This window comes from Hermetia illucens, chromosome 2 (assembly GCF_905115235.1).
Source record: "Hermetia illucens chromosome 2, iHerIll2.2.curated.20191125, whole genome shotgun sequence".
NCBI classification, from domain to species: Eukaryota; Metazoa; Arthropoda; class Insecta; order Diptera; family Stratiomyidae; genus Hermetia; species Hermetia illucens.
Window position 1 is genome coordinate 76,601,523 of NC_051850.1, and position 27,080 is coordinate 76,628,602.

General features: G+C 44.1%; 1 long non-coding RNA gene across 1 annotated transcript in view; it reads left to right on the forward strand.

Moving 5' to 3' along the window:
• The first annotated feature begins 5,088 nt into the window (after nucleotides 1-5,088).
• LOC119649852 overlaps nucleotides 5,089-27,080 on the forward strand; it is a 29,374-nt gene continuing 7,382 nt past the window's right edge. Inside the window, exon 1 of the long non-coding RNA XR_005249206.1 lies at nucleotides 5,089-5,214. This is a non-coding gene — a long non-coding RNA (uncharacterized LOC119649852). The remainder of the gene's footprint in view (nucleotides 5,215-27,080) is intronic.

Below are 27,080 nucleotides of genomic sequence, written 5' to 3' on the forward strand. Positions count from 1 at the left end.
ATATATTAGGACAGTCTTACAACTTTGCCAGCCTTGCCGCCAGTAGATAGGAAGAAGCTTTGGCATGCTGAAAGTTAATTTGACTAACTCTTATGTTTGCAGCCATAAGTGCAGTCTAATATGAAAATCGCCGCTAACTGAAAGGTCTCCTGCGTTCAGTGTGGATCTCACCGGGGTTACCAGCTTGTCCTTACCTTCCGCCAAAAGTTCCGCTTTCTTGCATCTGATTTATCTGGATATCGTCACGCTTGGTGGTTTACGTTGGCTAGGAGCCCTCCCAGGTTCACGGTGTCCGGGCTGCATGGATCTGTTTTCAGATACCGCGTTACACCAGTTGCGTCCACATTACCACCTTCCCTTTCTTCCGTTTTTCCGGGTACAAGCGGAGGAGAAGGTTCCGACAGGCAAGGCTCTAGTCCCTTCTCCTTAGCGGCTAAAGTTTCTTTCTGACGAGCCTTCCTCTCTCGTATTTTAGAAGAGTTAGGCAAGAGTGTCACCGGCAGGGCAGCCGTAGTCGGAATTCCAGTTCCTCTCATTAAGGAAGTTGCTGTACTATCCTTTTTGGCTGACCGTGCCATAGGTACCAGGTGTAGGTTTTCCATTGAAGTTGAGAGCCTGTTTTCCACAGATTTCTCCGTGGGGCAATATGAATTAGGTGAGGCTCGCAAAATCCGTAGTTCGGCCACGGCCTGATTTTTCAAAGTCGCGGGTGGATTCTAAGTCGGTGACTTCTTACCACTTGGCGAGTTACAATCCTTTGTTTCCATCTTCATGTGTTTTTGGACTTTAAGGGTGTAGTAGTAAATTACCACAAGCTCCCCCACCTTGACAAGGTGGTGTCCATAATCTGAAACACAGCTATATTTGGCGAAAAAAATGTGCGTCCCTCTTCGGACCCCCATAACATATTTCACTGTTTGCGTGGGAATTTATAACCTGCACATGTCCACCAAATTACTCAATAGGTTTAGCCGCTTTGGGGAAAAGTACATGTGACGGACAGACAGGTATACAGTAAACCGATTCAAGCAAGGTTTTGTTTTTATAGAAAGAACTTTAATAAATTTAAGCTTAAACATTAAAAAATTATAACCTCATTATTAAAAGTTCAAGCAGAAAAAAATATATGTATAATGTAAATATTATTAAAAAAAATATTGCTAATCATTCGTATTAACAACTTTCTTGTCGCGCGGCAGGATTCGCGGCATTCGAAATTTGCGAATGTTGCGAATGCGAGCGGACAGATGACGCCACCGGCGCTCTCCACTCAGTTTAGACCTCGCCACAGGAGTGGGAAGCAGAGTGCCATGACTTGACGGCATGACGTAAAATAAAAAAAGGAATTTAGAGAGTCGTCCGTCAGCCATCAGATATAAGTATATAAGTACTTAAAATTTTATATTTAATTTTCGAAAGTTTTATAAGCGTTAAGTGAGTTTAAATATTGCAGTAATTTTGTATTGAACTTGCTTTCAAATGAAATGAAAAATTGTCAAAATGTTACCTTAAAATGTAACAGTTGCTAATGTTAAGTTTATTCGAAAATTTACTCAAAAATAAAATAAAGAAAAATAAAAATTAAATAAGATAAAGAAAGAAAATAAAGAAATGCTTAAATTGGTGACCCCGGAGCGAACACAGCAACTATCGCTACCGCCGTAGCCCCAGCCCTAGTCACCGTCGCTGCCGCAATCACTATCGCGGCCGCAGTCGTCTGAACCATCGCCGCAGGAGTCGAAGCCGCCGCCACGCCTGTTGTTACGGACGTAGCAGCCACCACCGCTGTCGCCACAGACACCGCAGCCCCAAACGCCAGCACCGCAGCGCCAGACGCCATCACCTCAGCCCCAGACGCCATCACCGCTGCCCCAGCCGTCAACACACATCCAGTCGAACGTCATCATCACGGACACCACCAACGCTACCGCTATCGCCGCAGGAGCAGGATACTCCGCCATCAGCCGCCTCCTCAGCAGACGCCGCCATTTGTTTCATTTATATTGAAATTTTACTTTAGGTGGTAAAAATCTCTTTTCGCTTGCTCTCCGCTCTTTTGGCGAACTTTTCACTTTGGAGTACGTCGTTGGTGTTTGACTTTCGCACGTGCTGTTATTTGAAGGTGCGGCCTGCCGTGTCGTTTAGGGATTTGGCTGAAGTCGGTATTACCGCGGTTTCCTTCCCACAAATTCGCGTCGTAGTTATTAGCCTTTTGGAATGTCGGTTGACGGCAAAGACGCGCCAGGTCCATCGGACCCGCAAGTGACCGCCCTCACCGTTTTGGCGGCGGAACCCGGAACTGTGGTTCGTGCATTTGGAAGCACAGCTCCAGATGTCCGGGATAACAGCGGACGCGACCCGTTTCAATCACGCGGTGGTCGGCCTGGATGATGAGTCCATCATGCTGGTGTCCGACGTAGTGAAATCGGCTTCGTACTCACTGCTCAAGACCGAATTAATCAGGTGCCTGTCAGTAAGTGAGTCAGAAAAACTGGATCACTTGTTGTCAGGCCTAACGTTGGGAGATCGAACTCCCAGCCAATTGCTGCGCGAAATGAAGCAATTGGGTGGGAGTAAGATCAACGACGAGTTGATGAAGTCCGTTTGGCTGCGTCGGCTCCCGGAAGGCACCCAGGCTTTCCTCGCGTGCGTCTTAGGTTCCTTGGAGGCACTGGCAGCTGCGGCCGACAAAGTGCACGAGGTGCACGTACGCCCGACCAAAGCGGCCGTTCAACGGTCATCGGACGAGGTGGGCGACTTTAGGCGCGAAATAGCTGGACGCTCAGCGTTCGGGCGCCACATCACGAGCTCACTCGTGGTCTGCCACTCGAAAAGGGCGATCAGGTAGCAGGTCGTCAGGACAGTCCACGGACCGATGGATTTGCTGGTACCACCGCAGATTCAACGATAAAGCCACTAAATATACAATCCCTTGTAAATTTACGTCTGTCGCGAAAAACTGGGTCCGCGGGGGGATTACTACCAAGTGTAGTCTCTCCAAACCAGTGAAGCACAATGTGCAGCACCACATTAACACTACTGGTTCCCCGATCTTCTCGAAGCTGCGTCCTCTACCATCCCAGAAACTGGCTATTGCACGGAAAGAGTTTGAACAACTCGTTCAACTGGGTATTTGCAGGCCCTCAAACAGTTGTTGGTCTTCCCCACTGCATATGGTCCCTAAGCCAAACGGCGAATGGCGCCCATGTGGGGATTACAGAAGGCTAAATGCACAGACTGTTCCTGACCGATATCCAATTCCATTCATCCACGACTTTGCGCATCATCTCGCAAATTCCGGCATCTTATCATCAAATCCCTGTAGCTCCAGAAGACATTCCAAAAACGGCAATATGCACACCCTTTGGACTCTTCGAGTTCGCCCGGAGGACTTTCGGATTGTGCAATGCGGCGTAAACCTTTCAAAGGTTCATCCACTCGGTCCTGCGAAACCACGACTTCTATTTCGTATATTTGGATGATGTTTTGGTCGCTTCTTCCTCAGAGTCTGAGCACTTAGCCCATCTCGAGTGCATTTTTCAACGTCTCCTTCAGGCCGGATTAGTTCTAAACGTTGAGAAATGTAAGTTCCTTCAAACACAGATGAGATTCCTCAGCCACTCCATTTCCCCTGAAGGAATACAGCCCGACTCAGACAAGGTGCATGCGATTACAAGCTTCCCGTGTCCTAAAACTGTAAAGGATTTGCGGAGGTTCTTAGGCATGCTAAACTTCTATCGTCGTTTCCTGCCCAAGGCCGCCCAACACCAATCCGTTTTGAACGCGTACTTATCTGGCCCCAAAACTAAGGACACACGAGAGATCGTGTAGTCTGAAGAGACTGTCCGCGTGTTTGACGAATCCCGTCAACAATTGACCGACGCTACACTCTTGGCATTTCCTCTGCAAGATGCACCCCTAGCCGTTTTTGTTGATGCTTCTGACGCCGCAGTAGGTGCCGCTCTTCACCAAATTTTGAATCACGTCTGGCAACAGTTGAGCTTCTTCTCGAAACAGTTGAACCCCGCTCAACGGAACTAGAGTACCTACGATCGTGAACTGCTCGCCGCGTACTTGAGCATCAAGTACTTCCGCTTCTCCCTGGACGGCAAGCCGTTCACAGTGTTCACGGACCATAAGCCTCTCACATATGCTTTGAAACAAAAGCCCGACAAAGCGTCCCCTCGTCAGCTTCGACGTCTAAGTTTTATAAGCCAGTTTACGTCAGACATACAGCACGTGTCTGGCAAGGGCAACATTGTTGCTGACGTTTTGTCTCGTGTCTCCGAGGTTAACACCCCCGCCTCACTCGACTTCTCGGCTATTGCCAAGGCGCAGGAGGATGACGTAGTACTTCAGAGCCTCAAATCCAACCCCAAATACAAATTTCGGGAGTTGCCCATCTTCGGCTCGAACCTCTCTCTCTACTGCGAGTACTCGGAAAAGGAACCTCGGCCATACATTCTGGCCACCTTTCGCAAGGAAGTGTTCCACGCGGTTCCCAACTTAGCGCATCCAGGCATGAGGTCAACAAATCGGTTAGTCACCGATAAATACTTCTGGCCCTCCATGAACAAGGATGTCAATTCCTGGGCCAGAGAGTGCATCGCATGTCAAAAGTGTAAAGTCAACAGGCATGTAAGGAAAGAAGTGGGCTCATTCCCCCGCACTACTAAGCGGTTCCACTCAATACACCTCGACATAATAGGGCCTTTGCGAGACTCGCACGGTTACAAGTATTGCCTGACAATCATCGACAGTTTTACTCGGTGGCCTGAGGCAATACCTATGAAAGGCATTACGGCGCAATCTTGTGCCGAAGCTCTCTGTCGAGAGTGCAAACATCGCTTTGGCGTCCCTGCAGTGGTCCGGATTCAGTCGCTGAAACCTCTCAGTTTCATCTGGGGGCGGAGTGATGTGCGCGGCAGGATTCGCGGCATTCGAAATTTATTTCGAATGTTGCGAATGCAAGTGGACAGATGACATCACCGGCGCTCTCCACTCAGTTTAGACCTCGCCACAGGAGTGGGGAGCAGAGTGCCATGACTTGACGGCATGACGTAAAATAAAAAAAGGAATTTAGAGAGTCGTCCGTCAGCCGTCAGATATAAGTATATAAGTACTTAAAATTTTATATTTAATTTTCGAAAGTTTTATAAGCAATAAGTGAGTTTAAATATTGCAGTAATTTTGTATTGAATGTTATCTTAAATTGTAAGTTTATTCGAAAATTTACTCAAAAATAAAATAAAGAAAAATAAAAGTTAAATAAAATAAAGAAGTGCTTAAATTCCCATAGTCATAGATTCTATTAACCAAATCGTTTATAATCAGTCTTAATGATGAAGGATGACTTAAAATGCTTTTTTCTTCTTATTTGTTAAAAGACTTAACATCTTTAAAATAAGTAAAAAAAAAATTATATCATTTCACTTTGGACCCAAAAATTTATGTTTATATGCACATATGAAAACTGGATTTCTTCTCCTTTTTCTTCAACCTTTGTCCCGTTCACAAGCGGGGTCAGCTCGTCGTGATCGGTTTCACTATTTGGCTCCACCTGGCCTGGATGCAATCGCGAGGCTTTTAAATCTCCATCCAGCATATCAAGCCACCGTTGTTTCGGCCGGCTTTTTCGTCGCTTACCATCGACTTCGTTGTTCACACCAATCTTGATAAATGAATTCTCGTTAGCGCGAATTTCGTGACCATACCATCAAAGACGCCTCTCTTGCAATTTTTCACGATCGGTGCAACCCCATACCGATTGCGGATATCCTCATTTCGGACGTGATGAAAACGTGTAACGCCACTGCTCCAACGCAACATCTTCATCTCCATTACCGCAAGTCGCCGATCATTGTCTTTTATAGTCGGCCAACAATCAGGGCGACAGGACGGACGATATTGCGGTGAATTTTTGATTTGATACGTTTGTTGATAGGTCGATCACAAATAACACCAGTTGTGGAACGCCACTTCATCTAAGTTTCACCATTGCTAATGTTCTCTACATTTCAAGCCTTAATTTGATTTGTCCATATTTGATCAACTCGCTTCCCTTTGGCATCATGAAACAGTGATTTCAAAATACATAAACATATCATTTATCATAGAAATAAACCTAATTTCGAATTGTCAGGTTTTAGTTTGATTTTGAATTTGGAATTGTCAGGTTATAGTTTTGATTTTGGGTCGAACAAAACATTATTAAAATCGATTCAATGCCGGTCCATCTGTCTGTGTGGTCGTCCGTGTGTCATACAAGATTTACTCTGAATGGGATGGGGCTATTTTCACAAAATTTGGTGACAATATGTGGTCTGTGAACCACTACACGTGCAAGCTGCATTATTTTGGGTTGGGTTTAAGTGGGGTTCCCTGTGTATACGAAACGAGGCAGACAAAATTTTTTTTTCAGCGGAATGCAGGCATATGTGCTATTAAATGAAAGGGCTCGATTAGTACTTTTCGAAATTTGTGTTATTTGGGAGTGAAGACTGAAAATGCATAGGACAAAAAGTGGAACAGTTTGGATGATGCATTCGGAATTTGGACACAGTAGCCCGCATCCATCGCTGGGCGTTTTCCAAGTCGGTCTTCGTTCACGGCAATATTTCGGATTCATAAGCCAGAGAATGGTAGCGAATATATTCAATGCGGTTATTTTATCCTTCCGCGAGAGATGCGATTTCAATACCAGCTTTACACGTCGCAGGAATTCGGACAGCAGAGCATCCTTCAGATCACCAACTCAAGCACTCCTAGGTGTTGGTAGAAGTCTGTCTCGGTCATAGCTTCGATGTGGAAGTCACCAACGCTACGTCCAGCATGCGGCTCGTGAGGACCATTGCGGATGCGGATAATCCAAACTCCATCCAAATATCACGGCTGAACGTGTCTACTATTCGCAACAGACTTCTAAGGTAGTCGTCAGTCCCAGCATACAATTTGATGTCATCTAAGTGCATCAAGTGTGTCAGTTCGCACTTAGTACGTGGGCCATAATAATAATAATAATCGTTGGCGCAACAATCCATGTTGGATCAGGGCCTTGAAGTGTGTTAGAGCACTTCATTCAAGACCGTAACGGTACACTACTTTACTTCAAAACGATGCCCTCTAGCATGATTCAGTAGCCATGAAAGGGGGTTCAGCACCATTCAAAACTAAGGGGGACTCAACGATTCCCCTTGGAAGATGCCCCTCCGTATATGGATGGGCTCTGTGGTATTAACACCCTCAGATGTACGCACTGATGAGATGGTGTGTCAACCTTCCATGACTGTCGCCGAAAACTTTATTCGGATCAATGCGTTACGGATGTAGGATATCGATTAGCTGGGTGCGTGGGACGCTACCGAAAGCCTTGGCATAATCGATTGAGCAACTAAAGAGGTTTCTTTGGCCTCTAGTTAGTTAGTTTAGTTTACTGGGGGGACCCGCAGCTCCGAGCACTCAGGCCATTGTTAGGCCCATTGTACTATCCCCGTAAATTGCCAATGGCTTCCCGCCTACAGTGTTCGCAGGCTTTAGCGAATCTGAGAACTTTCTCCAGAGGCAGAGAGTGTGCAGATTCCTCATTGAAGAAAACCTTACCAAGGTGTTTTCGTTTGAGATTCGAGGATGCCGGGCAGCTGCATAAAAAGTGCAGTGCCGTCTCCTTCTCCTTACATTAGCTGCACATAGCCGAAACCACTACATCAATCTTTTCCATATGGTAGTTTAAGGAGCAGTGTCCCGTTAAAAGCCCTATTAGGGTTTTCGTGTCCCACTTCTTAAGGGACAACAAAATGCCGCTCTAGTGGCCCTAGGCTCTTTCGCAAGGATTTTCGCTTGCCGGCAAGAGTCCAAATTTCTCCACTCGGTTGCGTAAATTCTTGCAATTTCACCCTTCAGAGCAGACTTGATAGTAGATGGTCAGATTCCAAGAGCTGGCTCTGTCCCCACCATTCTGGATCCAGACCCTCGGCGAACCAGTCTGTCAGCCTTCTCATTACCGGCGATGTTAGAGTGCCCCGGCACCCACATCAGGAATGTTTCGTTCAGTCGGCCAAGTGTCAGCAGCACCTGATAACAACTCCACACCAACTGGCTTGATATGTCGTTGCCATGTAGTGATGATAATGCTGCCCGACTGTCGGAGCAGATTCGAATGGTGCGACCTCTCCATTTTTGTCGTAGACATTCTTCTGCAGCCAAAAAAAATGCCATATATCTCCGCCTGGAATATGGTCGCCATTTTTCCGAGGGGTCGAGCCAGTTCTATAATCGGATTCTCCGAGAACACCCCTGCGCCCGATCCATCCTCCATGACTGACCCGTCGGTGAAGATTATTAGGTCTGTAACCTGGATTCATGGCCTCTTGGCCTCATGGCCACTTGTCGACCATTCTTCTCTTTCAGTGATTATGACAGTGTATGTCTTTTTAAAGACGAATCTGGAAACCATATGATCGGTCGGCATCAAGGTTACCGGATGTTTTTCAAGGAGTTTCCAGATAGACGCACGACCATGTGATTAGCCGGCTTTCCACGCCCCAATGGTATCGAGCCTATATGCGTCGTTGGCTGCTTTCCGTTTCACCACCAAGTGAATGGGGGGTATATTTAGAATGGCTTCAAGTGCCGCAGTCGGCGTAATACTCATTGCTCCAGTAATACTTAGGCAACCAAACCTCTGAATCTGCGTTAGCAGCTTCCTACCATTAGCAAAGTTCAGTCTTGGCCACCAGACAATGCATGTACACATCAAAATGGGCTTTATTCTTCTTCTTTTTCTTCAGCCTTTGTCCCGTTCACAAGCGGGGTCGGCTCGTCGTGATCGGCTTCGCCATTTGGCTCTATCGAATGCCTGATCTGGGTGCAATCTCGAGGCTTTCAAATCCCCATCCAGCGTATCAAGCCACCGTTGCTTAGGTCTGCCTTTTGGTCGTTTACCATCGACTTCGATGTTCAGACCAATCTTTGCAAGTGAATTCTCCTCATTTCGGATGTGATCTAAACGTGTGACGCCACTAGTCTAACCTAGCATCTTCGTCTCCATTACCGCAAGACGCCGTTCATTGTCTTTTATGGTCGGCCAACACTCAGAACCATAGAGAGCGACTGGACGGACGACATTGCGGATCACAAAGGATACCAGTTGTGGAACGCCACTTCATCCAGGTTGCGTTAATGCGTGAAGCAATTTCATAACGCAGCTCTCCATTGGCTGATAGCGTTGACCCGAGGTATTTAAATCGCTCAGTTCTGGGCAGATCACTGCCGCTGACAGTGATTGTGCCTGTTTCATGGGGATCGGTCGTCAAAAATTTTATTATGGATGTATATATCCAGTATATCCATTTGGGTGAAAGTCCCCAGGTCTTACCTATCGCGTTCCTACAGCACCAGAGCAATCTGCAGGATTTCTGATATTGTTCGTGAATATGATGCTTCCATGTTAACTTGGAATCGAAATGTACTCCTAAGTACTTGATTGTTTGTGCCAGCTGGATTTCCGCCCCTGCTAAGGTGGGTAGCGTATAGCTGCCCCCCTTACGTTCTTAGTGAACATAACTAGTCCAGTCTTCCTAGCATTCACCGTGAGTCCATTGCAGAGGCACCAGCAGTGGATTACAAGTAGAGTTGCATTCAAGCGGTCACATACTGTGTCCGCAAACTTACCGGTAATTATTACGGCTAGGTCGTCCGTAAACGCTTGCGCGAAGACTTTTTTGTTCTCCAGGAGCCACAGCAGGGCATCCATTACCAAGAGCCACAACAGTTGAGAGAGAACCCCTCCCTGTGGGCAGCCTCTGAGATATCCTGCTTCAATAGACTTCTGGCCGATCGATATGTGGATTTTTCTCCACTCTAGCATGTGAAGGATCCAACTGATTAGCAGCGGTTGAATTCCATGCTGTCTTGCCGCATCGCAAATTGCCGCGAATGAGGCATAATTAAAGGTACCTTCGATGACCATGATCTAAGGTGTATTCTTCTTCGGACATCGTCTTTTCAGTTTTTGCCGTGAGTTCATGGAGTGCTGTCTCCGTGGATTTGCCTTTCTGGTAGGCGTGTTGCTTGTGGTGAAGTGGCACTTAAGAATATGTGTATGCCCTATATTAAATGCCCATTTCACTCGTTCCAGTGATACTACTTTGCATGCTAGATTCCAGTCTCTCGGTTGAGCGCTGTATGCACCTGTCGGCCCCGAGATTAGATTTTGAATGCTGCCTGGGAAGTGCACTTCAAGCAAATAGTTTGTTGTTTCTTCATCGCTTTCTGTGTACTTCCCATCAACGTAAATAACCCAGTTCCTGGCTACGTTCTTAGACTAGAATCAGCCTCAGCTTTGACGTTGCCTCAAGAGAGTTAGTCTCTTCGCAAAAGCGTCTCCATGATGATCGTTTAGCCGATCTTATGCTCTTCTTTAGAGCCTTCTATGCCTCTTTATAGCGATTCCAGCTAGTGCCTGATTCACCCTTCAGAGCACGATTGAAGAGCATCCTTGTCGTTCTCCTCTGTTTTGCCAAATCCGAGTTCCACCATGGTGTTTTACCCTTCTTTGGCATCATAAGTGGACAGCTTTCTTGGAAAGCTTCTCCCATGCTAGTTGCGATCATCTGGGTTGTCATCTCAATTGCAGCAATGGATTTGATGCGCTTCCTCGGATTGCGAAATGGAGTGGGTGGAGGTGGATCCATGCCCATTACGCAATCAATGCGTCTGTGATCCGAGAGTGTTATATCGTTTGATACTCTCCACTCTCCGATCAGAGCCGCGATGTCTAAGACTTGCATAACGTCATTATCATACAAAGAGAACTCATGTGGCTGAGTTCGAGAAGAAGCTCAATACGCCAATCCAGCGCGAATCTCCAATCCGTTTATCGGACGGCAGTTTGGCGAGAAGTGATGCCGAGAAAGGTTCAATCTTTGCTCAACACTTGAGAGGCGTTTTCCAACAAATTCCACATATAATGGAGGAAGAATTATCACTTTCGATTCCCAAAGGTGCACACCAACCGATTCGTCCAAAGTCTTAAGAATTTAGCAAGACCACATTGATCCCAAAAAGGCTCCTGGTTTTTCGACCTGCCGAGATCTGTATTCACTGAACTGACACACATATTTAATGGTGTTCTACCCCTTGGCTACTTTCCGCAATGTTGGAAATTGTCGCAAATAACGATGACCCGAAAGAACATGAAGATTTTACGCTCGTCACGTCATATAGATAGATAAGCCCGCTTCCCCCACTACCGAAGCTATTCGAGAACTTCTACTATCCAAGCTATAACATCGATTGGACGAACAAGGAGTTATTCCTTCTCACCAGTTCGGATTCAGAAGAACAAATAAGTTCATCGACTAGCCTCCGAGATAAGCTGTGGTTTGAAAGGTAGAAAGTACTGCTCGGCCATATTACTAAACGTTGCACAAATATTTGGCAAGGTCTGGGATCAAGATCTACAAAATCAAGGAAAAGCTACTTACGGACACCCATAAAATTCTCGAGTCGTATCCAACTGGCAGGAGATTTGTTATTAAACAAAAAAATTTCAAATCATCAGAATGAAACATCAAAGCGGGAGTACCCCAAGGTGTCCTCGGCCTTCTGCTTTATTTGATATATACCGCAGATTTGCCTGCAAGCGAGCGCCTATTTACGGCTACTTTCCTTGATAATATGGCGATACTCCGCACACATTCAAATCCTAGTGTTGCATATCGAGACCTCGAGAATGACATTAAAGAGGTTGAGCAATGGTTGGCCCTCTGGAGAATCAAAGTAAATGAAACAAAATGAAGCCATGTGACTTTCACATTGAAGAAATGAACATGTCCCCCAGTTAAGTTTAAAGCCCATTCCCTTGTCTATGGAGGTAAAATTCCTAGAAATACACCTACACTGAAGGCTTACTTGGAAAAAACATATTGAATACAAAAAACTCAGTTCAACCTAAAATTCAAAAACCTACACTGGCTGCTCAACAAATTTTCGAAGCTGTACTTGGAATTCAAAGTGCTAATATACATCAGTACATGTTACAAAGAAACGACAAAATTAATCAGCTGAAGGTAACATACTTGGATAAAATTGCTTCACATCTCAGCAGCCTAGTCAGGAACTTATCGCATAAAATTCATTAATAATCGTTGGCGCAACAATCAATATTAGATCAATGGGGGCGGCTTGAAGCGTGTTAGAGTACTTCATTCAAGACCGTAACGGTGCACTACAGTATAATGTAGGAGGCAATGTGGTGAGCATTGCGTTCGCCCGAGATTAATAGCCTGATTTGACTCAGGTATTCATTCACAGCTGAGTCGACTGGTATCCGACATCCAGTCACGGTAACAAATTCCTCTGCCTTCAGTGAGATTTGCGACAATTCATTACATTACATAACATTTTTGTGAAACAAAACCTTATTAAAATTGAATCAGTGTCTGTCTATCCGTTTGTCCATTTGTCCGTTTGTCTGTCTGTCCGTCTTTTTTTTTTATTAAGGAGGTGGAAATCTTCAGAACACTCTGGTCTGGTGTAAGTGTGGGATTTTTACCCACTAAAACCACCCCAAATTTTCCGGTGATAGCACTTCACCTAGAGTTTCCTCTAAGTTCCTCCTTTCTTCCACGAACCTAGGACATTGGAAGAAGACGTGCGACAATTAGTTGAGGTGTCCAATTTACTGCACAGGTATTGACGGTATCTTCTATGGCCGGTGAGAAACTGGGTGAGATTATAATTGATCTCCCCATGCTTTCTCTCCAATCACTCCTCGATGGAAGGGATCAACCTGTAAGTCCAACGACCCTTTTCTGACTGATCCTATCGCTGTTGCCACCTGCTTATGGATCTCCCCCTTTCGGCTTTTATAAATATATTATAAATAATTCACTCCAACATTTTCCCTATAGTGTCTAGAAGACATATGGGTCTATAGGAAGACGGTTCCCCTGGCGGTTTGCCAGCCTTAGGCAACAACACCAGCTTCTGCCGCTTCCATGGTACAGGAAAGATATCCTCTAACATGCACGTTTCGAACAGCTCCGCGAACAGATCCGGTCTACATTTGACGGCAAGTTTGAGGGCCTTATTCGGTATGCCGTCCAGACCCTGGGCTTTGCTGTCCCTAGTGACTGGTGGAATCGGCGTTACATTCAGGGGGCGCTGGAAGGTGTCGGTACCCCCTCTTGCTGGGGAAATAACCCCTGGATTGTTTTCAAGAAGAGCATGGGGCACGTGATCTGGGGAGATGATCGGCCTCTGAATCGTCCTGACATGATTTTATAGGCGCTACCCCACGGATTTATGTCTGCTTCCAAAAAGAGCTCCTTAAAACATTCCCTGTTACTCCGCTGGATGGCGAGCTTGAGGTTCTTGCGAGCTTTCCTATAGGCATGCTCCTTTTGCCCTTGATTGATCCTACCTACTGCCCTCTGAGCTGTTCGTCTGGCTCTGTGGCAAATCGATCGAAGGCTGGCATGTTCACTATTCCACCAATAATTGGGACTTTTAGTGGGGAATCGGTATCTTCTAGGCGTCGACGCGTCACAGGCTTTAGAGATGCTGGGTGTGACATGGAGAGCTCTATCCGTGGAGGTGCCCGCTTTGCTAGGCAAGTCTAGCCACGCCTTCATGAATGTTTGCTCATCCATCGCTTTTGTAGACCATCCTGGTGTTCTTTTGGATTTCGGTTTCCGGAGTGCGGGTCTCGTCTGGCTCCGCCGTTAGTTCAAAGGGTATTGCCAGGTAGTCGCTATACGTGAAGTCCTCGGTAACTTCGTTAGCCAGAACTATATCTAACTGGGCAAATGCTTCTAATAAGCTCCGCATCCTTGCGTTAGTCTCTTTGCTGCCCCACTCGATAGCCCACGCATTAAAGTCACCGGCTATTACCTTTGGACCTCGTCCCCTTGCGTCGTTAACAAGATCGTCTAACAGTTCTCCAAACTCAGGAAGTGTGAGGCTCGGTGGAGCGCAGCAGCTGCATACGAATATACCGCATATTTTTGCCCACACAAAGCCACTAGCCGCATGACCCATGCTATATTGGATGGCTTGACGGCTGCACGCCCATATCGCCGCTCCACCAGCCGGATCTGTGATCCATACACCATGAAGATTTCTGGACGGTTCACTAATGATAGCAATCTCAATCTCGCGGATTCGTAAGTGGTCTGCGCAAGCAAATCTTGTGCGACCCTGCAATGATTGAGTTTTATTTGTATTAACCTCATTTTTTCACTGCAGTTAACGCCTTCCTAAATTCTGGGCATTTACCACTTCCGGCACTATGCCGGTTATCCCTTCCCTCCTTTTCTTCGCACAAAATGCATTCGGAGTCTCTATTGCACTTCTTGACAATATGTCCTTTTTCTCCACACCTTCGACATCGATTGTACCGATCGATACCACTATTGCATGCCATCGCGAAGTGTTCACACATTAGGCATTTGAAGCACCTTTTTAAAGAGATCTGTTCTCTTACTCGGCAAACAACCCATCCACTCCGAAAGTTCCCCACGGTCAACAGCTTCTGCGCTGACTCCACTGGCAGTCACATTGTGGCAGTTTTAGTACCACCATAAGCGTTTCTTAGGCTCACGACAGATTCTTCCCTGAATTCCTCCAACTTGAATTGTTGCTTCAAGGCAACACAGATCTCTTCTCTGGATGTTACCTCATCGAGATCCTCGCACTGTATATAGGCCTCATGTTTTTTGGGAACGAACCGCGACATTCTCCCCAAGTGAGTTTAAAACTTGGTTACGAAAGCCGTCAGTTTTCCCCACGCTGGATTTTCTCAGTTCAAACATGAGATCCCCTTTCTGGGTCCTCCGGATTTTGCTGACATTTCCACCTAGGTCTTTTAAGTCGGGCTCAGATTTCACCTTCTTCAGTATCTCCGCATACGTTAGATGTCCTCTGCTGGAGATTACAATTGGCTCTGGGCGAATTGGCACCTTTGGTTTCTAATTTCTTTTTTTATTCACGACCTTAGTCCAACCATCGTTCTTACTTTCTTTCACTTTCGCTTCGCTAGCCGGCTTTCCTACTTTGGGTGCATTGCCCTTCTGAACTTTAAGTTCTGTTTGTTGGACTGGTCAAGACCCCTTTTTTGGGGCCTGTTGATTCCCCAAAGCTTCCCCCTCTTTGTCTCGCACTCTCTTACTTGATCGACGGTGGATGACCTTGTGCTTTGGTGTCACTTAGGTCGCCTATGACACTGTTGAGGCTGGGATGTCCGACTTCTCCTTAGGCTTTCTTATTTCTTCCCGTGACCTATTGTAAAAGCACCCTGAGGGCTATCGCCATGTTCTTAATGGCTTGGTACACGTTGTGCTTTTCTTTAAAAAATTCGGACAGTTCAACTATTTTAGTCCCAAGTTGTATAAAAAACCGTTCTTCTGGGTCAAGGCTCTGTTCTCGATGAGTCCTGGCCAGATTACTCCATTTACTGACACCTTCACCTTTTTCGATTGCTGAACTCCTATGAGCTTTCTCTTTTGCTGGCTTTGGTGAGCTCCTCCTGAATGGATATATTTGCTGCTGTTGGAGTACCTCTTGATCAAATCCAGTGGGTGTCGAAATCGCCTTTTTTGGCCAGCTATCTCCTTTTAGCCCATCATTCATTGCTTTTGCAATTGGTGTTCTTGGCAGAGTTGTGCATCGTTTGAATACCTTCTTCTCCAAATCTATAACATTTGTAGTATTAGATGCAACGGTGGCCAAGTTGTCCACCACCGAAGCACTGCGGTCGACGGATATCGAGGGCCGGGAGGCCGCTTGCTCACTCCGAAAGGCCGCCGGTACTGGAATTCCGGACCCATGCACCGTAACTTTACTCCTTCTCAATTCGTCCATGTTGGTTTTATTTTCTGGGTGTCCTTCCACTAGCAAACACTAGCCCATGCACAGTCAGAAAAGAAAAGTGCATCAACACATATTTACACATCAATAGATATGCCCATATTCGTCATCTGGGGTCGTGCCTGATGGGAGATCTGGCAACTCCTCACAGGCCGTAAGGGCTCAAAATATATGAGCCAAAAAGTGGAACAGATCGCTTTCTCGGAGCCTACCCATCGGAAAAATCTGAAGAAAAAATATAGTAATGGATCCCTTCAAAATCTAGGCCTCAGAATACATCCCGTTCCGATATCTCTACAAATAAAGTGTAGTGTACTAAATATTGTATTACCATATTTTGGGAATTTACCCGAAAACCCCTCTTAAGTTTGTCCTAGAAATGCAAAATTTGGTATCAGCATAACTCTATACATAATCTAACTATTATTAACAAAGATATTGAAAGTCAAAGTATTGCATTTCACGTAACTTGATTGCATTCCAAGATGTCATCATCGTACGAACATAAAACTTTTATACAAGAAGCGCCGAGCTTTCGGCTTGATTAAATTTGATTTGATTTGATTTTATCAATTTCAATGTTATTTTCTATTCAGTAGAGGTCCAAAAATGAGTGTGATGCTATAACAAAAAAAAAAAAAATGGCTGAGTTGGAAATTAGAGGCATATTAGGGCATATTTTGAATTACGTGCATAGTGGGGTTGGGAAAACGTGCATAGGCAGTTTTTCTCACAAGATAAACACAAAACCTCCCGGCATTCCAATTTGTTTTTATTAAGGTTTTGTATAAAATGGGTAGCTAGCTGCCAAATTTGGTGGAAATCGCACCATCCCTAAGAACGTTATAATAGATCAAAATTGCCAATTATCAATCATACAATTGTGTCCGGATAGCTCAGTGGTTAGAGCACTAGGCTGTCATACGGAAGGTCGCGGTTCAAACCTCACTGGTGGCAGTGGAATTTGCATCATGATTTGACGTCGGATACCAGTCGACTCAGCTGTGAATGAGTACCTGAGTCAAATCAGGGTAATAATCTCGGGCGAGCGCAATGCTGACCACATTGCCTCCTAGTGTACCGTTACGGTCTTGAATGAAGTGCTCTAATACACTTCAAGGCCCTGATCCAATATGGATTCTTGCGCCAACGATTATTATTATTATTAATCATACAATTGATGCCGGCAATATTGCACTTACCTCCGACTTAAATTCAATTTTTTGTGAATGGAAGCTTCGGAAATAATGTAAGTGACATTCCTAATTGATACTTGCAATTCAATTAGTGCCTTCCACAGTTCTCAAAACGAATTTATGTAAATTAATTACATTCGGAAGTAACAGCCGAAACTAATAACGCCTCCATATTGCAAATGATGCAACAAACTCTTTCTCACGCATGGCAAAAGTTCGATTTTCCGAACTTTTCTGCGCGCTGCATTGCGCATGGGACTTGTTGTATATTGCCTCTTAGAAGTCCGTGTAATGAACTTCATTTGACAGCTCTCTCACTGTGGACGCATGCAGTCCCTCCTCTGTTGTGTTTGGGCCTAAATTTTCACGTTTCGTCTGAGCCACAGTTAGATACTAGACAGCTACCACACTCCCCTTTGCCCCTCAAGGGGTGAAATCAGTGCGAGTACGCACGATTTCAAATTGTTTTGCCCTTGAGCATGAGCGAGATGTCACGAAAATCCGATCAGTTGTGTTTGACATATCGCCCGGACTTGCCAATGTATTGGTGAGATCGGCAAGTTTTTGCTTATGGATAAGTGAATACGTGAAGCAGCTTTTTGCTATATGGGTTAGCACGCCGTAGTACCAGAATAGCAAAAGCTCACCGATCTCTCTCTTACCAATACGATTTCACGAAGATTATGCCTTTTCCTTGTTTAGCGTCTCTGATGTGTACAGATAAGCTTCTGCAAGCACATTCGCAAGTGGGGTCATTTCAGTGTGGGTACTGCCTATAGTGAGTCGGCTAATGGCGAATGTCGGCGGCCCTATATCAACTAGGAGACGTCTCCTCATGGGAGCAACGCAGTCCGTCCTTCTCTATGGGGCGGAGGTATGGGCTGATGCCCTTGACAAGGAGGTGCATCGTAAACGCCTCGCTCAAGTGCAGAGGCGGGGAGCTTTGCGGGTGGCGTCTGCTTATCGCACTGTCTCCGAACCGGCTGTGATGGTGATTGCGGGAGTGATCCCCGTTGCCCTCCTTGCCAAGGAGCGCAAAGCTATCTATCGCCGTAGGGGCGAAAACTTAAGAGAGGTGGTTGCCCGTGAAGAACGTCAACGCACCCTTAACGAGTGGCAGCTTTCTTGGCAAAATGAGCCAAGGGGTAGGTGGACTGCCCGGCTCATCGACAAATTAGACCCGTGGTTGAACAGAAAGCACGGTGAGATTGATTACTTCCTTACCCAACTTCTAAGTGGGCATTGAGGTTTTCAGTCTTACCTGCACAGGGTTGGGAAGGCGCGATCTCCTGACTGTGTGTTCTGCAATAGAGTGGCGGATGACGCTGAACACACCTTTTTCTCTTGCGAGAGGTGGGACGGCCTCCGCCAGCAGCTTTATGCAGACACAGGGGAGCTCTCTCCAGACAACATTGTCAGAGAGATGCGGAAGAGCGCTGGCAGCTGGAATCGTATTGCGCATTATGTTCGGGCTCTTCTTACTACGAAGAAGATTGAACTCGACCGGCAGAGGGATCGGACGGTAAGGGGTTCCCTGAACTAACAACTCCCTTCCTCCCCTCCCCTCCCATTCGTGAAAGGAATTCCCTGACTTGAAGGCTCCCAAAGCCGGGAGAGCGGGAGGGCTAGCCCGAAGTAATGTGTCAAACGGTTCCAGGCTAGTTCTCTGATGACAGGGAGGTGTTTAGTTGGTAGTCCGCCAGCGTGCTGTTGCGGGAGTCCAACACTCTGTGCGTAAACGCATTCACCTACCCTACTCCCAAAAAAAAAAAAAAAAACTGCCTATAGTATTATAGATCTACTGTAGTCTGAGCCTGAGCGTGCAAGCGAGAGCGCGGAACAAGTGATAGAGAGGCACGATCAGTCCAAGCATTGGAATTTATCTCTCGCGTGACGTCAGAATTGCCAGTTCGAATAACAGCTGCGTAACAATCATGATTCAGTTCCAGTCAATAACTGAGTGTGTATCCCGGCAGAATTATCGATCAGATTCTGGTGGAGTAGCGATCTATCGCAAATTATCATCAGCATCCATGGCCAAAGTTCTTCAAATTACCTTGTCTGACACAACTCGTGTCATCAAAAACACAGGTGACGTGTGCTTGGCCAAAATTAGATGCTTCGCTGCTGATACAACGTTAAAATTTGTACTTGGCGCCGTGTATATTTATTATACATTAAGTATCCAAAACATTGGTGTGCTGCTACACCAAGCACTTGTTCCATATGTTCACAACAGCCAGTATGTGCCACCGTTCTTGATGAATATTGATGCCGATGTACCAATTCTTCTCTGCGACGACTTAAACACAAAAGTGAACAAGTCGGGAAACCGGAAGCTGGACGTTTTAGGTATAAAAGGTTTTGTGTTTCCCTATGTGAGGAGCATAACGTAGTAACGTAGTTCTCCATTGGCTTATAGCATTGACCCGAGATATTTAAATCGCTGTTTCAAGCATTAAGGCCACCTGGATCAAGTGACATTCCGCAACTGGTGTTCTTTGTGATCGACGTATCAGCGCACGTCTCAAATCTAAAATTTACTGCAATGTCGTCCATCTGTCGCTCTCTATAGTTTGAGTGTTGACTATAAAGGACAATGAACGGCGTCTTGTGGTAATGGGGACGAAGATGTTGCAATGCACTGGTGGCGTGACACGTTTTGTTCACGTCTGAAATGAGAATATCCGCGATCGATATGGGTTTGCACCGATCGTGGAAAAACTGCAAGAGAGGCGTTTTCGATGGTGTGGTCACGTAATTCACGCTAACGAGAATTCAACAACCAGTATTGGCGAGAACATCGAAGTCAATGGTAAGCAACCAAAAAGCCGGCCAAAACAATGGTCGCATGATACACTGGATGGGGATTTGAAGGTCTCGCGATTACAACCTGATCAGGCATTTGATAAAATAAAATGACGAAACCGATCACGACGAGCACACCCCCCTTGTGAACTCAAGTCTGAAGAAAAAGAAGAAGATGTGAGGAGCGGTAGTTAAAAATTCTATTGGCATCTATTTTTTAGAAAGTAATTTAAATAAATCATTTGATGGAAAGCCCTGTATTGAAATAGTCAACCTCATACGCTTCACACTTTGAGTTTAATATTATTAGCAAATGCCAACAATTTAACCAACATCAAATATAAACAAGTCGGGAAACCGGAAGCTGGACGCTTCAGGTACGAAAGGTTTTGTGTATTTCTTAGCACGTAGCACGTAATATATCCATATATTATGTGAGAGTATCCACTTTCGGGTGATATTGTCATTCATAGTCTTAAATTTTCAAAGAAGCAACAAATTTGAGGTATTATAACTCTGTTAGTAATAGTGCGATTTGCACCAAACTTGGTAAGATCATGCTCTATATTATAGCCTATATCGCTGCAAAATTTCATGGCACTAGGATGAACTTAAGGGGGGCTTCTAACCAATTACAAAAAATTGTAGTAATATACTATTATTAACTTTATTTAAACAGATATCGTCATGGAAGGTATTTCGGAGCCCAGGCACCATATAGTGGCAGCCTCCTCATTTTTTCAGATTTTTCGGTTGGGTAGTTTCTGAGAATGGCCCCCTTAAAGAAGTGATCACTTTCAACCCCCCGCGCTCCCCACCCTTCCAACGAATGTCAATACTAAGATCGGCTTTGAAAAGTACTAATCGAGACCTTTAATTTGATACCCCACATGACTATATTTGATGAAAAAAAAATGTACACCCGCCTTTTGCATGTATGGAGACCCCCCCCTTAAATTCGATGTAAAAGGATGTAATTCACTGTATGCGTGAGCGTTCACAGTTCCCACCTTTCTACCAAATTTGGTGTCAATCGCTATAACCGTCTCCGAGAAAAATGCGTGTGACGGACAGACAGACAGACAGACAGACAGACAGACGGACAGACAGACAGACAGACAGTAAACCGATTTTAATAAGGTTTTGTGTTTACACAAAACCTTAAAAAGGGCTAGGGAGAATTAGATTCTTCTTGAATCGAATTTTAATATTTCACTCGAATTTCAATTATTCTCGTTAATTATGACGTCAGCATCTTATTTGTATGGCTTAGGATGTTGTTAATTAGCACGAATAGGACATATCTCGAAGATTAGATTTCACATAAGTGTTTTCCACAAAGTCTTAAAAAGTGCTGCAGATAAGTAGATTCTTCATAAATGCGACTTTAATATTTCACGCGAATGTCAATTATTCCGGGTAATTATGACGTCAGCATCTGCTTTCGAAGCGGTAAATTCGCGCGAAATTGCTAAGTTTGAACTGCTATAACTTTGGCGTTAATTGCCAGATTTCTACGAAATTTTGCATGTATATACAAAATACTGTCCTCTATGCTGGTATAGTCCTAGGATGAATTTAAGGGGGGTTTTCCAGTAAATTTCTATAAAGTAGTAATATACTATTGTTAAGTTTATTTGAGCAGATATCGGAATGGGACATATTTCGAGGCCTAGATTTCATCTAGGCGCACCACTCCGATTTTTTCCGGATTTTTAGGTTGGGTAGTTTCCGAAAATGAGTCCTGTCTCACTTCAGGTGCGTACATTTTGACTCATTACTCACGCATTTTGCAATTTATGCCAAAACTAATATCAGTTTCATTTGATACCCTACACAACTATATCCGGTGAAAAAATTTTTGAATCCCCCCTTTGCATGGGGAGCACCTCTTTAAACTCCACCTAAATTTATGCCACTCACTGTATGCGTGGGATTTCATAGTTCCCATCTGTCCACCAAATTTCGTTCGGATCGGTTTAGCCGTTTTGGAGAAAAATGCGTGTGACAGACAGACAGACAGACATTGAATCGATTTTATAAGGTTTTGTTTTACACAAAACCTTAAAAATGATGATGCACTCCTGAAATACATGAGAGATACGTACAATCAAATGTTAATAAGTCGCTGAGAGGAACACCATGGATTTGACTTTTTCAAGACATATTATACTTGAAACACTCCCCTGTATTTCGCACTTTTCCTAAGATCGTCCTATCCTTAACAGAATAACGTAGATTGGAAGATCTTATATTTATGATCTATGCGTATAAGTTGTAAGTAAATTGTTAATAGCACATTGTTACTTGTAATTAATCTATATAATGTAAGTAAAAAATATTTGAATTAACGAGTGTAAATAAATGTTAATTTATCGAAAAAAATGTAATTTTCAATTAACTCCTCCTCTGTATTATGCGAAATAATCATAATTCAGTATAAAATTTTTGATGAATGTTTTCGGAGCGCAGGCACCATATAGTGGCAGCCTCCTCCTTTTTTCAGATTTTTCAGTTTGGTAGTTTCTGAGAATGGCCCCCTCAAAGAAGCGATCACTTTCAACCCCCCGCGCTCCCTACCCTTCGAACGAATGTCAAAACTAAGATCGGCTTTGAAAAGTACTAATCGAGACCTTTAATTTGATACCCCACATGACTATATTCGATGAAAAAAAATTTTACACCCCCCTTTTGTATGTATGGGGACCCCCTTAAATTCGACGTAAAAGGATGTAATTCACTGTATGCGTGAGCGTTCACAGTTCCCACCTTTCTACTAAATTTGGTGTCAATCGCTATAACCGTCTCCGAGAAAAATGCGTGTGACGGACAGACAGACAGACAGACAGACAGACAGACGGTAAACAGATTTTAATAAGGTTTTGTGTTTACACAAGACCTTAAAAAAGAATAGATTTTTTTAGGTGAGTTCGTACGGAAGGTTGCAGTTCAAATCTCACTGGTGGCAGTGGAATTTCAATCGTGATTTGACGTCGGATACCAGTCGACACAACTGTGAATAGGTACTCATTCACAGTTAAATCAGGCTAATAATCTCGGGTGAGTACTGTAGTGTACCGTTATGGTATTGAATGAAGTGTTCTAACACCTTTGAAGGTCCTGATCAAATTGGATTGTTGCGCCAACGATTATTATTCTTATTAAGAGGTTTCGGTCGGCCTGGAACTTAACCCAACTAAAAGCCTTTTATAATCAATGAAAACCGTAACATTTTCAGGAAAAACATCAATCAATAAAATATAGTTGACCGGGACCCTTATAGTGTTTAAGCATAGAAGCCATCGAATAAAAGTAAAATGAATTAAATGTATTCAAAGTATGACATGAAGAGTAAGATTTATGATTCCAACAAAAGACGGTTTCACAAAATATTTAATTTTAATTTCCCCGCTGTGCAATGATTTGGAGTATTATTCAAATATATACTGAATACTAAATAATTGAATAATTTTTAAAAATTGGTAATATGTTTGTTACCTTTTCTTGCATATAAACTGAAATTCTATATTTTTTCAAAGGTGGCTCTAATAATTTGGCCACTGCCTGTATGTACAGACATATCAAAGACATAAATATTCTGCTAATCTTAAAGAAAAAAACGTTGCCCATCCAAATTAATCTAACGCATGTTCCCGCATTGCATAAAATCACTCTGTATTTGATTGCCGTTTACAGCATATGCTTTTCTTGCTGGTTCAAAGACACTAGATTGCCACCAACCTGCAACCGTGCCTACCCAGGAAAAATTCTCACCGCTGTTATCAGCTGCCAACTTTTAGAAATAGAAATTTATATTGTCGCCAGACTCTCGCCAGACGTTGCGACTTTGCCAAGTTTTAGGCATCCTGTGCTAACCAATTTTCAAAATTAAGTTTCTTTTTCTTTCATAAACTAAGAAAACGCTTTTTAAAAATAAGTTTCAGCAATTCCAGGTAATGAGTACGGATGAAAGCGGCCCTACGCACTGCGAAACCACCACCGATGTCCAGTGTATTAAAAACGTTTCTGAGGATGACCTGTGACCGGAGTAACTCATGCCATCCGATGACAATGACTTCGAAAAACAGCAACAGATGCCTACGGAAGCAGGCGCGCTCCACGAATGGCGAACTAAGTACGATGATGTACTGCAACAAAGTGAGAATTAGCGTATATTCAAATGGAGCTGCTGATAAAAACGATCAGCGAATTTAGGCACACAGTGAAATCCCTGTAATCTATGCTGGCGGCAGTTTCTCCCGCTATGAACGTGAGATCGCACGCTGTTGTCTTGACCAAGCTAACGGAAGTACCAGTTGCTTATCGTTCACTGCGCGAGCCATGTCTGAGACTTCGTTACTCCGGGAGGGGGAGGAGCCTGCAAATGCGCCAACCCAAAGGAGGAAGGATGTTCCTTGAGGTCATCGACGAGGAGCAATAAGAAGACCCTTTCAACTTCGCCGGAAAGACTAAAAGTGCAAGTGCTCCCCAAGTGGCAAGTGTCTGTGCCTCGTCTCTTAGTGGAGGCGAAAATTCCTTCGATTACGGCATATAATATTAATGTCCCGCAGCTACTGAAATCCCTAAATGGGAAAGGTCTAAAGGCGACCCTAAAAAACACGATAGGGACCGTGCCAGCGTTGCCACTCATTAAAGAGCGAAGGTTCAATCCATACATTGAAATTAGGTACTAGCACGTGGTCTCCGAAAGGATTGTGTGCGGGAAAAAATAAAAATATTTGCAGGATAAGGAAAAGAAACTAGTTCTTTTTTCAACTTATAGTCCATAATCATTCGCGGTCTCCACAGGAAAATTAACCCTGAAGAAATTATGGCCTAATTCACTTCAGAGTACCCACTTCTGAAAGTTCGCTCGATTGCAAATTGTGTTACCAAACAAGATAGAGCCCTTCACAGGGAGAATCCCTTGCTTGCTATAAAACGTCAATCTGGTCGTCTTATAGCCAATTTTGAGCCTCCCAAGAGCCAAGTGAAGTTTCATCGAAAGATTGCTTCCGAAAAGGTCAAACCAGTGGAGGAAGTGCAATGCTATAACTGGCAAAACTTCGAGCATATCGGCGAACATTGCTCGATTGTGCACAGATGCGTTAAATGCGGAAAGAGTCATCGCCATGCTCAAGACCGACGACGGAAGTTCCGCACTGCTGTAACTGCGGCCAAAGTGGGCACCCTGCAAGCTATCGTGGGTGTCCGGCTTATAAAGAGATGGTAGCCAGACGGGAAGCTGCCAAAACCCGGAAGGCAACTGAGAAACCTACAGTCAAGCAAACAGTGACTCAACTTTCACAGAGTTTGGCTTGCCCCGTGTCATACGCGCAAGATCCTAACAAATCTTTACCCAAAGTAGCGAATCAAGCAAAAGCCAAGCAACCAAACAAAGGTTTTTGAGAATTGGTTGAAGTTACGGCTCCTGCGCCTAGCAACGAGCAGCGTCAATTCGCTGCAATTAAAATTATCCTTAATTTATGAAATTAAGTATTCTCACATTCAACTCCGCATCCCTGATTTTACACGCCCAACATGGCACCGCCAAATTGTTAATCGAAACCTTGATGGTAGACGTCTACTGCATTTCGAAAACTCACCTTAAAAGCATGCATAATGTAAACTTCACTGGATATAACATTATTCGGAACGAAAACAATTCAGGCACTGCCCTCCTAGTCCGAAAAGATAATTTTTTTGAGGAAGTCGCCATCGAGAAACTGCAAAGTTCTTCCGCTGCGGCGACAATAATAAAAACTCCCGATGGTAGACGGATCCTGGTAGCCTCCGTCTACTTCAAAAGTAATTCTACAACTGTACAACTGTGACATGACTTACAAATTTTGAGCAATCTTTAGTTAAATTCAGAATACCTGGGGCGACAAGGTAGTCAATATAACCCGGGCCTAATATGTTTCAAAAGACGAACATGTTGACGGGTAAACACAAGTCCCGAAACTTCGCTCTTACTAAGACAGGGAGCCTGTGTGCAGTGACGCTAGAAAAGCGCAAGTTCTTCCGGAACCGAAAAATTTCAAAAAAGTCGTAGTAGCGCATCCCTACGAAATCTAGGCCTCAAAATACACCCGGTTCCGGTATCTGCACAAATAAAGTTACTAATAATATATTTCCACATTTTAGAAATTTACCTGGCAACTCCCCTTATGTCCATCCTAGAAGTACAAAATTTGACACGGGTGTAAGGGATGACATAAGGCATAATTTGGTCAAGTTTGAAAAAACCCAACCATTTTTAACAAAGTTATAGGGGGTGAAACTTTGACATTTTTGTGAATTCCGTGCATTCAACAACGTGTATGACGTCATCACCACATATCAGTTCGTCAATACCAGAACGAAATGAGTTCTTATGAATTGGGTCGCAGGGAATTACTTTGCTTTAGTTTTTTAGTTATTTGTCAACCAGACATGTGTATATAATATATGCGTGCTAATGAAATTTGCGGGTAGTGCCTAATTCAAATAAATATAAGAAGTAAATCGGAAATATGGGTACGATCAATTTATATACGTGCATATATGTGTACAGTATTCGGAAATAGACAGTTTGTTTGTTTAGGGCGAGAGGAATATCTATGGCTGTAATATGTACGTATGTGTCGTAGTTTGGAAAAGTATGAAGAATTATGTTGGATTTGTAGCTATATACGGATAGAAAAATGTGCGCTGAAATTTCTTACATAAGATGAACACAAAACCTTTATACCCGAAGCGCGAGCTTCCGGTATTCCGACTGCTTTTCGATTTATCGCTGGCATCGTAGGCAATAATCTGCCATTTTCGTTCGGGCACAATATGTGCCAAAAGGGTCGACTAAACTAGGGAGCAAGATCGGGATGATGCAGAATGACATTTTTGCCTAAATTTTAATTTTTACGCAGGTGAGCAGGGTACAAACGTTGGAACTGACTTAAGTGGCAAAATTGTCAGAAATATTTGTATAAATTTGAAAGGCGGAAATCAATAATTATCAAAATAGGCTTTAGCCTATTTATTTTTTAGTAAGTTTGAAAAGACAAGAAATCAGTATATATTTCGTCAAATTAGCATCAAGAATGTCAGAAAAATTAATCGCATAAAGACTGATGGTACCAATGTTGAAGTGTCCAGAAACCGTGAAAGACTACAATGCAAACCTGAATTTTGTCGACAAATTCGATTAACTATTAGTGTGTGTGAAGT